The sequence below is a fragment of the Sapajus apella genome, unplaced genomic scaffold (genome assembly GCF_009761245.1).
Source record: "Sapajus apella isolate SASKATOON/1434 unplaced genomic scaffold, GSC_monkey_1.0 scaffold106, whole genome shotgun sequence".
NCBI lineage: Eukaryota > Metazoa > Chordata > Mammalia > Primates > Cebidae > Sapajus > Sapajus apella.
In genome coordinates, this window is record NW_022437046.1 from 4,047,757 (window position 1) to 4,061,150 (window position 13,394).

Sequence of the window (13,394 nt, forward strand, 5' to 3'; positions counted from 1 at the left end):
CTCTTAAGCTCAAATATTGTTTCATTTGCTGTCCCATTTCTAGCTACATGATCAACAAGCCAGCTTAGCCTAGAGAAGAAAGAAATAAGGGCTGCCTTTAGCCATCTGAAAAGCTGTCATGTGAGCAGGAGATTAGACTTACTCAGTGTAGCTCAGAGGACATGAACTGGACCAGTTTGGGGACATGACAAGAAGACAGAGTGCAACTTATATAAGGGAGAACTTTCTAGCACTATTTGGCGAGGGCAGAGCTATGCCCAGATGTGATGACTCCCATGTCATGAAGGTTATGCAAGCTTGTGTTTAATAATGCAGTACTACTGACAAAGGTTTGAGCAGGAATGGGACTGAGTGGCTTAAGACTTGTGGCAAGAATTAAATGGGATACCATATGAGAGTTCTCCTAACATCATGACTAGAGCAAATAGAGAGGATCAATACATTGTTTTCTTTTTCTTTTTAACACTGAGACTCTTGGATTTTAAAACTGTCTAATATGAAATTTTGGCTCTCTGTCTCTAATATTTTACAGTTCTTAATTTCTGTAATTCTTTCCTGCTAAGATGCTATGGTTTTAATACTAGAATTTTCCATAATTATGTGGCTCTAGAAGCTGAGAAGCCTATGATTTTATAATTTAATAGTCTCTAGCTTTAACAGCTCAAGAATCAATGAAGTGTCTCTCACCAGCTCCAGAAATACCAGGGAGTTGCTCCAAATACTGTGGTTAAGTGGCCTGGATACACATTGGGTTGTTCCTGCTCCCCACCCTGCCATTCCACCATCATCCTCCCACCCAAACCTCAGGCTCTCCATTCCAACCAACCCTCTTTCCTAATTCCAATCCCATCCACACTCCACTGTCTCCCAGCCTACCAAAGAGATACAATACACTCTACCTGCTGTTTATTGCTTATTAAACAAGAGTTTCCATTGTGGCCAGGCTTATACTTATTTCAAAGGGGATATAAAAAATGGAAAGACATAGTTATGGCTCTCATGTGGCCTAAGGTCTAGAGACACATGAGCCTCGCTTTCCTGTTAACCCAACTCAAATGTGCCTCTTCCAGGAAGTCTTCCATGGTTGACACTAAATATCTAACACCAATAACTTCCATTTGAGTGTGAAACATGACGATCTGAATTCCTTGGTTGGTTACTGTACAGACCTGTAACTTACCTGTCTATCCTGTCTCCCTGATTATATGTGAGATTTCCCCCTGAATCAAGAGTTTGTCTCCTCAACCAGACTGGGAATTTTACAGAGGAAGACCGTGTCTTCTCCATCAGACTGGAGGCTCCATGCAGACATGGGCCAATGTTCCCTCGAATCATATTAGAGTAAAGTTACAGATACAGTGATGTTCCTCTATCAGATCAACAAATTCCCAAGTTGAGTATATGTCTCTACCGTTGGACTAATGATTTCACAAAAGCAGAAGCCACACTTCCCCTGTAAGATATGGAAGTCCTCAGCCTGGCTCAGTGGCTCATGCCAGTAATCCCAGCATTTTGGGAGACCAAGGCGGGTGGATCACGAGGTCAGGTGATTGAGAACCTCCTAGCCAACATGGTGAAATCCCGTCTCTACTAAAATCCAAAAAAATTAACCGGGTGTGGTGGCGCATGCCTGTAATTCCAGCTACTCGGGAGGCTGAAGCAGGAGAATCGCTTGAACCCGTGAGGCGGAGGTTGCAGGGGGCCGAGATCGCACCACTGCCTTCCAGCCTGGCAACAGAGCAAGACTCCGTCTTGAAAAAAAGAAAAAAAAAAGATATGGAAGTCCTCAAGGTCAAGGACTGTGCCTCCACCCTCAGGCTGGGGGCCCTCTCCCTCACAGCAAGGAGTCTAGGGCTCTCCCTTCTCTGTGTATTCCCTCCCTCCAGCCCATCTTAGGACTCTGGCGGTTAAGAAGAAATATTTTTCTTAAAGCAGACAGACAAATACATGGAAAAGGAAAGGTTCAGGAGGCAGAGTAAGAATTCGAGCCTCTCCCAACATGCCCAGACCTTCTCTTGGTCTCCCCTGGACCCTCTTCTAAAAGCAACTGTCCCTTGGCCAGGAGAGGGTCTCTCCCACCTCCTCCCAGCATCTCGGAGCAGTAAGTGAAGATGTCAGCACCTTGGACAGCGCCCAACCCATTACAGGACGCGGAGCCGGCGGAAGCCAAGCTCTCCACCTCCCTCAGCCTGTGTGATGGATTTCCTCTCTTCTCAATTTGATTAAAGCCCAATAGATAACCAGAGCGCCTTGTTCCTTTCTCCTCTCCCTTCCTGATGAACATAATTAACTCCGTCAGGCTGTGAATGCTTGCTCTTAGATACTGCCTGCCCAGCCCCCACGCAGGCATGAATCAGTAAAACAGACAGAACACTTGGAAGATTCACACGTTTCTTCCTAGGGAATGAAGGTGGGAGAGGGAGCTCTCTCTGAGACATACAGAGGCTGTGAATGAAGGCTTAAATTAGGTGATTGGGTAGAGAAACCCCTAAACTGAAATCAGGAAATTTAGTTTAATCCTAGTTTTGCCACTAATCTAGATACGATCTAGAGCAGGTCTTGTGCCCTTTCTTTCTGAGTCCGTTTTTCCATCTGCAAGATGTATATTGGACTAGACAATATCAGATGCCGAGTTCAGTGCTAATATGCTATGGTGGAAACCTTTAAAACAGAGGAAAAGGGACTTGCCCAAGGTCACACAGCAAGCTGATGGCAAAGCTGGCTTGAATTCATTGCTCCTGGCTTCTACCCCAGTGCTATTTCCACAAACTTACCCCTTCATTCATATCACAGACTTTCTTGCCTGAGGATAGAGGCTAAGTTAAAAACCGATGGGACTGCATTAATTGGTGTTAGCAAAAGAAAATAACATTTAACATATGTGTAAATGCTTATCTCTCTGAAGGCAACAAAGAGCATGGCATAAATAATTATGATTATGTGGAAAGGATCACCTGATAGAGACAGAAAATCAACCCCAAACTCAGGGAATCCAAGAAGGGTTTTGTGACTTGCCCAAGGCCATCTAGTAAGGCAATTCTTGAATCTTTTAAACAGAAAGAGTGGACTTTTATCCTAATTAAGTGTTGGGGGTGCCCCTGTCAGAGAAGGAGAGAGAGACAATATGAATCATCAAGTATGTATTAGGTTGCTGAAGTGTGCCCAACTCTCTACCAGGCACTTTAGCGGGATATAAAGAATAAAATATGAATGCTGCTCTCTAGGCATCATGCCTTTGATGTGCTGCTGCTTCTTCTTGGAATGATTTCCAGTGTACCTGTGTATATCCAAATACTGATGTTCTATCAAGGCCCAAACCAAATGTCTCCCCGACAGGAAAGCACCCATAACCTCATTCAGAAGTCATTTCCTCCTCCAAATCTCCAAAGCATTTTCTTTGTTCCTGTTTTATAGTATTTCATACCATTTGCCTTATCTGCTCCTATTCCTTCCCCAAGGAAAGGAAGGAGGGAGAGGGAGAGAGACAGACAGACAGAGAAAGAACACAAAATACTCAACACAATATTTGGCATGCCATAGAATCTCAGTAAAAAATGGGTGGATAGATGGATGGATGGATGATGAATACAGATGTATGAGTGACTGGGAGAGTGGATAGATGAAGGGATAAATATGTGGATGAGTGAGTGGGTAGGTGAAGGGATGGATGAACAGATAGGGAAGTACATCATTGGATAAGAGAGTAGAAAATGGATTAAATGTAAGTGGATTTGTGGACAAGCGGGTAGTTGGACAGGTGAATGAATGCTCTATGGACAGATGAATGGAAGGGAATGTGGGTAGCTAGTTGGGCTGGTAAATGCATGGTTTAATATATAGTTGATTAATGCATATTCTCACTCATAAGTGGGAGCTGGACAATGAGAACACATGGACACTGGGAGGCGAACAATACACACTGGGACCTGTTGGGAGGTGGGGGATGGAGAGCATCAAGATAAATAACTAATGCATATGGCACATAATACTTAGGTGATGGGTTGATATATTGCAACAAACCACCCTGGCATGTGTTTATCTATGTAACAAACCTGCATATATATATGGTTGGGTAGCTGTGTGGGCAAACAAGTAGATGTTATAATAATTGCATCATTGTACGGAAAGCCAAATGTCAGAGTAGGGAAAGAGAAGACTTATTTGTGGGGGGACATGGAGATGTTCCCAATGTCACAAAGATATCTTAATATCTTTCACAGAAACTTTCCATTGCTGGTGCCAGAAAAATTCTACGGGGGTTAGTTGACTCGGTGCTTAAGCTGAGTCAGTGTGTTAACGCCCCCAAAGATCTCAGGCAATTTCAGGCTGTATCAATGGAAATCTAATAACAAGACCAAAAAAGTGATGGTTCCGCACTACCCTGAGCTGTTCACACTTCCCTGCAGTCTGTGCTCTCCTCTGAAGAGATCATGCCATCCATGGCTTGTCCACTGCTATAGTGTACCCCAAAGTTCATGTCTTAGAAACTGAATTTCCAATACAATAGCATTGAGAGGTGGGGCCTTTAAGAGGACTTTAGTTCATAAGGGCTCTGTCCTCATGAATGATTGAATATGGCTATCATGGAAATGGGTTTATTATTATAAGAGTGGGTTTTTTTATAAAAGCAAGCCCTCTCTTGCTCACACTTTCTCTTTCTTTCCCTCTCTCACACATGCCCTCTCTTGCCCTTCTACTCTCTGCCATGGAATCACGTTGCATGAAGCCTCTCACCAGATGGGGGTCCCTCATCTTAGACTTCCAGAAGTGTAAGAAATTAATCTCTATTCCTTATGAATTGCCCAGTCTCGGGTATTCTGTTATAGTAGCACAAAAATAAACTAAGATGTGCACATAGGAGATACAGTAGGGAGTAATCTACAAAGTCCACCAAATGAGGGCCAGTGGAAGAATCCTAAGTGTTCAGCCTGGAGAAGAGCAAACTCAGTAGTGGCAACTACTATGTTTCAGGATCTGGCTGACTGTTCTGGAGCATGCCCTGTGTCCTCAGCAGCAGAGGTGGGTCCCAGGGGAAGTCACCAGGCTGGTGTCCATGTGAAAGGGAACTTCCTCCTAGGTGGAGTCATCACACAAGGGAAGGACTATCCCAGAACAGTGAGCTCCCTATTCCTGAGCGTGTACAAATAGGGTCTGGGCATCCTCTGTCAAGGAAGCTGCAGAGTAGAGACATGCTTGTAGTGAAAAGTAAATTAAGGTCTCTTCCCAGCCTAAGTCAAATAATTTGTTCATCTCTTCATTTTTCAACAAATCAGGTTTATTGATGTCCTGTGCTCAGAACTGGAATGCAGGGAATTTCTGTTCACAGCTAAGGGTTAGGGGGATGTAAGAGACAGACAGGGTCTTAGGGACCCTTGTCTTTCTCTACATGTAGGGCAGGGGCTTGAGGAATGAGGAGTTGCTGAAAATGTCCTTCCATAGCCCCAAATGACTAGAGAGGAGGAGGATCAGAGCCACTCAGAGCCAATCCATGACCCAGATTCTCTGTAATTAATGAGTCTACGTCACTGATGTGTTGGCTTCTGATCAACACCATCTCCCCAAACCCAGCCCCACTCCCTGGTATGAGAAGATTAAATCAATTAGGAGGAGGAGGAGATCTGGCTGGCGCTGGTTGGGGACAGCAGATAATTCACTTACATAACAGGGGATTGAGGTTTGGACTTGGCCCTTGAGTAGTGGGGGTGGATTCCAGACCCCAGGCCTTTAGAGAGAGACTCTAGGACTTGAGAGTGAATGCAGAAGGGGAAAGGGAGTCCAGGAGAGGAGGGAATCATGAACCCAGGCTCATCTTTTATCTTCCTGCTAAGGAACTAAGCTCTGTCCTCTGGGCTGGAAGAGGTCCAAAATTGAAAAATCACTGTCCAGTCCCCAAATGAGGGTGTCCCAGCCACCAATATCATTGAACAATGCAAATCTAGCCAAGCCTCTCTCCTTAGCCTGGCATTCAAGGCCCTGCAGCCACTCTAGCTGCATGACCTGCCTCCAAAAGGTGGGTGTGAGTGAAAAGGAACTACAATGTCCTGGCATTCCCTCTGGGCCAGGTATCAGCTAGGCCCCAGAGGTACAGAGAGAAAGAAACCCAGTTCCTTCAGGAGTACTGCTTTGTGGGGGGACACATACTCACAGCACTCCATGCCAAGTGGCCAACAGAGCTCTGCATAGGCAGGCATGAAGACAGCACAAGGGAGGGAGACCCCCTCCAAGGCCAGTTACAGGAGGCTTCCCAGAGCAGGGAGCACTTGCACTCCCTGAGCCTTAAAGGAAGGATGGATTCGTGGGAGTTTACCAGGGTGACCTGGTTGAGGGAGGGCTTTTGGTAGAGGGAGCAGTATGTACAATGGCATGGTGAGTGAGATGGGGTGGCACACATTCAGAGAACTACGAACGAGTCTTATGGATGGCGCCTAGAGAGTGAGGCGGGGATGGGGCAGGGTGCAAGGTAGGAGAGGTAGGTGGGCTTAGGTCTCACTTTTGATGGCATGCCAAGAAAGGACTGAGGCAATGATCCCAGACTCTCAATCCACACTCTCTGAGCACTGACGGCAGGTCATGCCCCATGCTGGAATTGGGGTGAGGGGGTAGTGAGGGAGCAGAGATGAACCTGACTCAGGCCCTGCACCCCCAGGGGCTCTAGAAGGGCACACAAATATTCCTTCTTTTTAAGCTGGTTAGTCCCAATTGGGATTCAGGCCAGACCTGGTGTTTCTAGGGCTTCATTTCTTGGCTAGACCTGTCTATAGCCCCTTGCCTAGGAACTGAGATATCCAGACAAGCAGTCTTGCTGCTCAGAGAGGAGCTGACCTCTGGTACCCTGCCCCTAACACCTACCTGGCCTCCCAAGGATGCATCTTATGGTGAGCCAGAGCCTTGTGAACAAATGCAGACAGATGAGAGGATAAACTGGAACCCTGGGGATGGGGCAAGACATGGATTGAGAGGTGTTTGGGGGGTGGACTCACCAGGACTGCTAGATGCCGGGGAAGAGACAGCATGGGAAGTGTCCTGGGTGGCACTCAAGATTTCTATCTTGGGCAGTGCTATCCTTGGGAAACATGGGAGGATGTGAGGTCAGAAAGGGAAAATGAGTTGGAACTCTTTCAGGCTCCTGGAATCAGGGTTCATTGGGTAGAGGCCCAAGAGCCTTAGGCATTCAAATGGACCACACATAAGATGCCTTCGGGAGCTTTCTTCATCACATGGAAATCTTCCTTGTATTTTCTCCCTTCCCTCCTTTACTCTTTCCATCAGCAGCCCTCTCTGAGAACCTCCCCTTTCCAGGCTGGCTCAGGGTCAAGCAGGGAGGCAAAGATCTGAGGGTCACCCTGTTCTTCGTCCAGAAGGCCAGCAAGGAGCATAGCACTTCTAACACATCCCCTAGGACCTTTCTGCATAAAAACTTGGGCTGGAAATTGAAGCTACTGCTTCAAATTTACTTTATTATTGGAAAGATTTAAGAACTAACCTTGGCTGGGCACGGTGATTCATGCCTGTAATCCCAACAGTTTGAGAGGCCAAGGCAGGAGGGTTGCTTGAGCCCAGGAATTTGAGACCAATCTGGGCAACACAGTGAGTGAGACACTGTCTCTACAAAATAAGTACAAAGATAAGAACTAACCCTTGTGGTGTAAGCAACAGAAACGGACTCAGGTTAAACAAAACAGAAAAAAACCTATTGAAAGTTCCACCAGTCAGCGCAGAATGGATGAGGAAGCTGGAGATGAATGAGCAGCTGAATTCAGAGTGACGTTCATAACATGGGAACAGCTGATTCCAAAGTCTCCACCAGCATGGTCTTGGCCTCTGAACATCATCCCACTGCAAACCCAGACCATGGCATGACAGAATCACAATGAGTTCTAATAAAGCTTCCTCCCAGCCTCACCAATTCTCACATCAAATACTGAACCAGGCACCCTGTTGGCCAAATTGCCGAGGAGAGGAAATGAAAGAGTATCTGTCCACCTTTGACTTTGAAGGGGGCGACGGGATCCCAGTTTCCATAAAGACTTGCCTAGTGGGAGATTTACTGAAAATACAAAGCAATGGATTAGTCCTACACAGAAAAAAAAAAATGTGACAAATGCACCTTTATTGAGGACCTACTAAGTGCTGAATGCATTGCCAGCAGCGTTTTTGCTTTTGTTTTGTTTTTTTACAGCAAAGGCCCAGCGCTGTGTAGGGCTCTAAGGCCTCTGCCTTGCCAGGAGTTTTATATCCACAATTTGTTTTTTCACTTTTAAGTTCAGGGGTACATGTGTAGGTTTGTTACACAGGTAAACTCCTGTCATGGGAGTTTGTTGTACAGATGATTTAATCACCCAGGTATTGAGCCTAGTGCCCATTAGTTATTTTTCCTGATCCTCTCCCTCCTCCCACCCTCCACCCGCCAATGGGCTGCAGTGCGTGCTGTTCCCCTCTATGTGCCCATGTGTTCTCATCATTTCGCTGCCACTTATAAGTGAGAACATGTGGTATTTGGTTTTCTGTTCTTGTGTTAGTTTGTTAAGAATAATGGCCTTCAGCTCCATCTATGTTCCCGCAAAGGACATGATCTTGATCTTTTTTATGGCCGCACAGTATATACACAAATTTTCAAGGCTACTCTATAAGCTAGATAATGGTTGGTCCCATTTTACAGCTGAGGAAACTGAGGTTAATAAAGGTGAAATAAGTTTCCCAAAGTTACTCAGCTAGTAGATGATGGAACCAGGACGCACAAACTGCTGGGTTTTGTTGTTGTTATTCATAAATACAGCATGCTGCTTCCCAAATTGTAAACACAAAGCAGTTGTACATATTTTTAAAAGTGTGGGGCACACAAAAATACTGGAAATAAATATTCCAATGTCTTCACACAATGATTGATGGAATGATGGGATCATGAGTAATGCGTTTTTCAGCTTTCTAATTTTTTTTTGTACTTTCCTGTTTAAAAAAAAAAGAGTGAGACCACACTTTCATAAATAAAAATAAAGTAAAACTTTTTTTTTTTGAGACAGGATCTCACTCTGTCACCCAAGCTGGAGTTCAGTGGTGCAACCATGGCTTGCTGTAGCCTTAAACTCCTGTGCTCAAGTGATCCTCACATCTCAGCCTCCCAAGTAGCTGGGACTGCAGGCACATGCCACCACATCCCAGCTAAAATAACAATTTTTTGTTTAGTTGGTTGGGTTCTTTTGAGACAGAGTCTTACTCTGTCACCCAGGCTGGAGTGCAATGGTGCGATCACGACTCACTGCAGCCTTAACCTCCCAGGCTCAAGTGACCCTCCCACCATAGCCTCCCAAGTAGGTGGGACTACAGGAACATGCCACTACACCTGGCCAATTTTTATTTATTTCTTGTGGAAATAAGGTCTCACTATGTTGCCCAGGCTGATCTTGAACCTCTGAGCTCAAGTAATCCTCCAGCCATGGCTTCCCAAAATGCTGATATTCAGGCGTGAGCCACTGTACTCAGCCATAAAACCATTTTAACGATTACAGCAGTGTTATCATAATTATGAAGAAAATATGCATAGATAAAAGGCTGGAAAGATGTCTGTCGAGAAAAGTCTCTAGGTGGTGGGACTATGAACATAATTATATTTCTTTCAACTTCTGTTTTTCAAAATTTCTATAGTAAAAATGCACCAAAAAAAAGTAAAGTAAAATAAATTTTATTTTAAAAACAAGCATGGGTTGAGCATGGTGATTGGCACCTGTAATCTCAGCACTATCAGAGGCCAAGGTGGGTGGATTGCCCGAGCCCAGGAGTTCAAGACCAGCCTGACCAACATGGTGAAACTTCATCTGTACAAAAAATTCAAAAATTAGCCAGACATGGCAAAGAGAGCCTGTAATCCCAGCTACTAGGGAGGCTGAAGTGGGAGGATGGCTCGAGCCGGGGAGGCAGAAGTTGCAGTGAGCTGAGATGCACTCCAGCCTGGGCGACAGAGCCAGATTCTGCCTCCAAAAAAAAAAAAAAAAAAAAAGACAAGCATAAACAAGATATTAGCCTAATGATGGCATTGATGTGCCTGGTCCTTTCAAGTTCTCATAGTCATATCCCATAGTGGTTGGAAGCCCAGGTAGTCCTGTGTTTTCTGGGACCGCCTGGCAGTTCCCGCAGCATTCGCTATCAGAGCTTGTGTGGCCGGCATGAAGGCACAGTGACCACGGTTATCTCTGGCCGACTACTCAGAGCCAGGGTGGGAATGGCCCAGCGTGCCCACATCTTGTAACAATGTGTATATTATCAAGCCCTTCTACACTATAAGGACTTCAGCTCTGGTGGCTGCAATCTTCCTCTCTGCTGGTTTCATCTCTCATTTTCCAGGCTCCAAGGTTCACCTTCCTCAGCAAATGGGGCAGGGCTGCTCAGCTGTGTGAGTTGTGGGCCCCTCCCAGGTGCCTTCTATATCTGTCTTGTCTGGGTGGCAAGCCCCCAACCCCCTTTCCTCTCTCCAGTGTCATGACCTCCCATGGCATCCAGGGCCCTCTGCCTTGCTCGGCCTTTCTCGCCCTTCCAAGTGCAAGGAGGTTTCTTGGTGCCCTGTGCATCCTCTAGCAAGTCAGGGCCCCTCTCCTTCTCAGTTTTTTCTAGGCAAAGCTAGGGAGGAGCTGGATAACCTGGTGTCCACCCAGTCCAGTGCTGATGTTCTGTGTCTCTTTCTCCCCCTCCCCAAACCTCTTCCTTTCCCTCTGCCCTCCCAGCTTCTTCACCAAGCTCCTCCCTCTCCTTCTCCTTCCCGGTACACTCCCTGCTGAGCCCCTAGAATCTCCAGGCTGAGGCCCACTTAGGCTCCTGTAGCTAAATCGCTGCAGTAAGAGATGCAGTGGGTAAAGCAGAGGCGGCTGGGCTGGAGGAGGGCCCAGGCCAATGCTGAGGTCTAGGAGGCTGGGCAGGGCAGGCAGCCAACCCTAGCAGCCCAGGCCAGAGCCACCTCAGCAGCTTCTGCTAAGCTCTATAGCAAGGCATCTACACCTGGGTGGCAGCCCCAGGGCTGGAGGGACTGGTGGCAGGAGAAGGGCATTCTGCTGAGCTCAGCACAGCCTCCAAAAACTTCTCTGGAGAAGAAGGAGGCCACAGAGTGACCCTGGACTTGGGGATAGGTGAAAACACTTCCTCCTCCCTTGGGGAAGTGACTCAGATCCTAGAAAACTAGACTCTAGAGGGCACCTGCTGAATGGCAGGCTGTCTCTCACCCCCTGGCTGTAGAGCCCCGGCTCTCATGCCTTCTGGGACAAGAAGCTCATTCATTCCCCTCTCTGGCAGCTCACGCCACTCAAGCTGCTGAAATACCTCTCTGAGCCAGGGCCTGTGCTGGGCTCTGGGGAAGCAGAGGTGAATGTGGTTCCTGCCCTCAGGAGCTCTCCATCTGGGGCAGACAGGGGTCAGGTGGCAGAAACTGACCACACACTATCAATGGAAAGCAGAGGGAGCTGGAGGGGACCCTGAGCCAGCCTTGAAGTGGAGCGGGGGTCAGGAATGGCTTCCCAGAGCAGGTAGGGGACCGAGGAGGGCCTTGAATATACAAGTATGGTGGGTCTGTAGCTCCAATTATCCTCTAAGTGCCAGCAAATACCAGCTATACATCCCCAGCCCTGACAAGGCTTCTGAACTCCAGGCTTCAATATGCCATTGCCCTGTCAATGTCTCCACTTGGATGTCTTGGCAACCTAACTCATCAGGACCAAGGCTGAGTTCACCCTCTCTGCCCGCTGGTCTTCTGTCTGTCAGTGAATATTCTACCTTCCACAGGCCAGAAACCCAGGGCCCATTCCTCCCTTCACCCCGTATCCAGTCTGTCACCAGGCCCTGAGTATCTGAAACCCACCCACCACTCCCCACCTCCTCAGCACCACCCAGCCCAACACCATCATCTTTCACCTGCACTTCTCCAAGCATCTCATTTGTCTTCTCACACTTGGCTCCTTCTATCATGTGGCGAGCGTGATCTTTACAAAATGCAAATAAAATTATGTCACCTTTCTGCTTAAAAGTCTTCAATGGCTTCTCCTTGCCTTTGAGACAAAGGTTAAAATCTTCAAGGCCTGCAGAGCCCAGCATGGGCTGGCCTTTGCTGACAGTGCCAGGTGTATCTCAACAACTCCCTTCCCTGTCTCCTGACCTCCCGTCTCCAGCCCACCTGGCATCATTCCCCACCTTAGAAACTTCTGTGTTATTCACATTGCCTTTCTCATGGGCACAAAGATTTGGGCTGCCCTCTTTTTCTCTTCAAATGACTCCCAGGACATCTGTTTATGTGCTCACTGCCCCTGAACACCAGTCTCTAGCCCTTCTCACTTGAAGGGTCAGCTGCAGGACGCGGTGTGGGGGTTACAAAGTAATGGGCCTGTCTGGAGCCAAGGTCCCAGAACCTCCCAGCATCCCCAGAGGCGTTTCCCTGCCTGGCTGTCAGATGCCTTCCAGAGCTCCCCTCCTGCTCTCTCTCTCTCTCTCTGGTGTTTGTTTATTTGAGACAGAGTCTCATTCTGTTGCTCACACTGGAGTGCAGTGGCACGATCTCAGCTCACTGCAACCTCTGCTTCCAGGTTCAAGCGATTCTTATGCCTCAGCCTCCCAAGTAGCTGAATTACAGGCACCCGCCACCACGCCTGGCTAATTTTTGTATTTTTAATAGAAATGGGGTTTCGCCATGTTGGCCAGGCGGGTCACCCTGCCCCCTCCTGCTCTCTTTTTCCATTTCTGGTGGAAAGTTGGCAAATCTTCTTCCCTCAGCCCTAACCCTTCTGGGGCTTCAGTGCTCCTCACCACTGAGGAGCAGAGCCTGGTTCACCCTGCAGGGATCTATAATCCATGTCCTCCCTGGGCTCCAAGACAAGCCATCCAGCCTCAGGCCTCAGGCCAGGCACTGCCTCTTCTATAGTTTGCTGGAGAGCTCAGGTTTCCTCTGGGCTCCCACAGTATCCTGTACACCCAGCACTGCCAAATCTATCTGTTCTAGTATTGGTTGCTCTTCCCCCAGACCAGGAGTCCAGCTTGCTCAGGGGCTGTGAGTTCTCATCTCTGTATCTTGAGGCTAGCTCAAGGACGGTCCCAGAAAAGAGGCTCAGAAAAGGTTCAGCATATGAATTCAGGACTCACAGCACATAAACGTGTGGTTTTGTTTTCTTTTCACATAAACTGCTATTAAGCTCTGTTTCCTTTATCCTGAACTTTTTATGAAGAATGGAAACTAGGAGTCTGATGGGCCTTGGCTTTGATCTAAGCTCCATCTCTTACTATGTGACCTGCGAAAATGCTTAGCTTCTCTGGCTTTAGTGTCTTCCACTATAAAATGAGGACGGGGTAGAAGGTAAGTGAGGATGAAAAATTACCTATTGGAGGCCGGGTGTGGTGGCTCACGCCTGTAATCCCAGCACTTTGGG